The following is a 4,396-nucleotide window of genomic DNA, read 5'->3' on the forward strand; positions in this document are numbered from 1 at the left end:
TTCGGCGTAACACACCAGCTTCGCAGGCACGCGGCGCGGCGGCAGCTGGCTATATTACACCGATCGACTTGTTACACCTAACCCTTGAACTTCTAGCTCTAGACATTGTTTAAAGCTATCTATTGACAATGCCCCTACTGTACGTGGTGACAGTGAGTTCCACTCTGCGATAGTTCTAGGAAAGAATGAATTCTTGAACACCTCAATCCTTGGTTGATAACTCTGGTACTTGAATGCGTGGCTATTTCTTGTTCTCTTCTGGGCTGGTATTAGGTACTTAGTAGTTGGGACATCCACCAGTTTATTAGTCATTTTGTACATCATGCATAGTCTAGACATCTTTCTTCTGTCTTCCAGTGAGGTCCACTGTAGGTTTCTTTTCATTTCCGTGACACTAGCACCTCTTACATAGTTGTTCATACAGAATCTTGCAGCTTGATTCTGTACCCTTTCCAATTTGTCTTTGTCTTCCTTTGTATATGGATCCCATACTGTCGCAGCGTATTCTAGGTTCGGTCTTACAAGTGACGTGTATGCAAGTGATCAGAATGTCATACTTGGGACATCTGTAAGTTAATCAAAAGTTAACATACATCACGATGCATATATCATGTTAATGCAGAGGTCATTTGCACAATTAAAGAAGAAATTTACATTTACATATCAAGATCATATTTCATGGAGGTATGAGATCTCGGAATTCTAGTTTTGTATTTAAGCACGCTGATGCCAGGTGAGGGTATTCAAGTGTGTTCGAGGCCACGTGGACTGTTCCTAACCTGGCCACGCTTCTGGTGAATGCGCGCCCAGGTCAGGAGCGTCCCCTTGACTCAATTAGAATGGTGGAAAACCTCAATAATATAATGATATAATTGAATTACCCAGAGGTTGACAACGTCCAGTCACCGAACATGTCAGTCAAAAAAAAGGAATATCCTCAACAATACATGAAACATGTGGGACTAGATCTCTTGTGCACTTTTTCAGTCCAGTTGCCAACGATGTTGTCTATAGGGTCATAGACAACATCGTTGTTGACAAGAGGTGGACGCCGCTAAGACGTCCACCTCTTGACTGCCCTCCTCTATGTTGTGCTAGGGACAAGGAAGAACACGCAGCTAGTGGGTCTATCCCAGACCTCATCAATATTACTCACTTGATCTTGCCATTTCCCGAGGGAGAAAAGTCTACCACAGTGCTGACTGTGACTGCGATCACTCTTACAATTATGAAATACATGTAGTACTACAAGCGGGGAACCATGTGGGAACCATCTGAGAACCAGGCGGCGACCTCCGGAATAAGTGCTGCTGGCACCACAGACACTGAGAAATAAATTCAATTCTCTTGTCAATGAACCGGTCGTTACCTGAGTCCGTGGAGTCGCAACGCCATTAAGCTTAGCTGTGTGTCCATTAATTTTTGATAGTTTATTTCAACACCAAAAGCAAACCTTGCAGCAGGGATGAGAATCCCTGAATTGAAAGAGTTTGCGTACAGAAAATAAAAGTTACAATAGGCAAAACAAACACTATATACACACCCTCATATACACTATAATACATAAAGAATTTGTACCAAGCAAAAAACTATAATCTGTTATTACCGCCGACCAATACAAAACCGAGCGAGGGAGAGAGGGGTTCAACTTACACATGCTCTCACTCAACACCAGCTAGGCTGAATATCAGGTAATAGGGAGGAAGAGGTCAAATGCATATTGAAAACAAACATGCTCCTCCATAGAATGTGCATCCCTGAATTGCAATGTTACACTTACGAACGAGGATATTACAACTTCAAGGTACTGGGTATGTCATCACGAAGCCTGGATATTGTCCCGTTAACATCAGAAACAGGTGGGTCGGTGAGTTAAACACTATATTGAACTGTTCTCTACGGAGAATACAGTAATTATGCAATCCGACCAGTGGTAAGTTAAAAGGAGGGAGAACAGTGCTGTTTTTATTTAAGCACTCCACTGTTTGTACATGGAGGGGAGACGAGGTACCCATAATCATGTAAAGGTGCGAACATCGCGACCGTCTGTCGAACACGGTACACGGAATGACAATGCTGGCAAATGTCTCGTTCAGCCGCGAATTGAAGAGCAGGCATCAACCCCTCCGTCTGCAGGGGCGGGATGTATCCCTTTCACCAGGACGATTATTAAGGTATTCCAGTTCTTGGAAAAACTTAACGTAATAACGATAAATTAACCCAACAATGGGTAACCTACGCGTGATAACTCACTCGATGGTGGATGCTCTTTCTGAATAAGAATAGTTTGATAGGGACTATCCCTCACCAGATTATACAATGACTTAACTATGCATCCCCCCAACCAACACACATATATTATACTGTGGGCACACATATAAATACGTTAGTTGACGGTGGGTACTTTCTAAAGATCTAACAGTGATAACTCACAACAGCAAATCGACAAATTACTCAAACGGTGGGCACTGACCGCCATTGATAAACCAATCAGCGGGGGTTATTCTACGCCGGGACGATACATTGCTCCACACGTACAGTTGATGCCCGCCACATTTTTGATCCAACGTGGAACCTTTCCTCAGAATAACGGATAAAGTACTCAAAAATATCTTCAAACTCGGCCACAAACGAGGCTGTACCGAAACTGCGGTCATCGTCCACTCCCACAACAAACCATTCAAAAAGTGATTACCCTCCACTTGTACTTAAACTTGGTCTCTTCCGACCGTCTTCCAGTTTAGCTGCTGACACATCGATCCAGATTCCACTGAAGCCGGATTCAAGTGCCCCATCTGAACACTCATTGACGGTGCCTCGATCCCAAACCACTTCGGGAGGTAGTTACAAACCGGTTTCCCCGATCGCGATTTTCGTCTGAGGCCGTGTCTATTTGGAATCACCCAAACCGCGATTCGGGTAACTCACATTCCTCACATCTGGTCCACGTGCCACACACACCTGTGAAACCGTGTCCGAACATAATGCGCTTGAGCTACATTTATTGCTGTTTGATGATAACACGCAAGGCAGCGTGTTATTAATGTCAGAGGTCAACGACCTGCTTGCTGATGCCCCCCTCCCAGCGTATCTCGGCCGAATGCCAACGTGGTCCCGCCAGAGGCGGTGAAGCTCGCCCTAGAACGGACACATTATTTGACCATTACTGCTCTTTAAGTTGCTGCCACGTAAAAGTTGGTATTGCATATAAATAAAGAAATATCACCCCGTAATCCATGACCAGGCGAAGTCACATTGAAATCACATTGCGTTCAGACGCAAATCGCGATGCGGGGAAACCGATTCGAAACCACCTCTAGAAGTGGCTTGGGATCGAGGCGCTTTCAATGTGATTTCGGAGCGTTCACATGGAGCCACTTGAAACCGGCTTCGGGGTAAACCACATGTAAACCGCCTTGGGTGATTCCGTTTAGACACGGCCTAAGTAAACCTTTGTCCTGGCCGGTCTCCAGGGCTCCGAATGAGAAATCTCTTGTTCTGTATTTAAGCACGCTGATGCCAGGTGAGGGTATTCAAGTGTGTTCGAGGCCACGTGGACTGTTCCTAACCTGGTTACGCTTCTGGTGAATGCGCGCCCAGGTTAGGAGCGTCCCCTTGACTCAATTAGAATAGCACTGCGTAGAACCCGAGATACCACAACTGGAATCTTCACTGCAGTACCATAAAAATACTAGTAGGTGCCCATATATAATCAAACCTGTTTATCGTTTTCCGTCATTGACCTGCAAACTAAATGATGGGTTATTATTCCCGATGTGGAATCGAATTCCTGTCCCTGCCAAATAACTACTTCAGTACCTAAGTAACGGGTTCCTTACTGGATCGTTCCAGTGCTCGGTGACTCTTGGCGCTGGAAGCCGAGTTCTCAAATCATTTCGGCACTGGGCTGCTTACGTCGGCCGCGCGGCGTACAGCACAGTATCGTAGACCAAGTCTACGAAAATGTGAGGAAAGAGACCGTGCAGTCCTGTCCTGCCAATTACCTTGTTTAAGTTGTTGTCCCGATTATAATTTGCTTCCTGGGCGCTATGATGTCGAAAATGTGAGTGTTAGAGTTCAAAGGCAGCATCTCGTTACCCTTTTTAAAGGCAAGGTTTGATTTGCCGATTCGGAATTTCCAGTGCTGAAGCCGCCGACGCTGGACACCAAGTGTTGACGTACCTTCGGCACTGGAGATCTAGGACGGAAGCCACCTCACCTCACCTCTGTATACCGAGTGCTGAGAAAGGAACCCGTTACTTCGCCCCACTAGTCAGGTGTATCACCGGTGGTTCTTAGCGGGGCTACGCGGCACATCACGCCCGCCCTGCCACAGACGCCACGGCTCTATCGGCCGGGCGGCCTGACAGCCATGTTTTGCTTTTTCACTGACAGG

The sequence above is a fragment of the Branchiostoma belcheri genome, unplaced genomic scaffold, assembly GCF_001625305.1.
Source record: "Branchiostoma belcheri isolate BF01 breed outbred unplaced genomic scaffold, Haploidv18h27 scaffold340, whole genome shotgun sequence".
Classification (NCBI taxonomy): domain Eukaryota; kingdom Metazoa; phylum Chordata; class Leptocardii; order Amphioxiformes; family Branchiostomatidae; genus Branchiostoma; species Branchiostoma belcheri.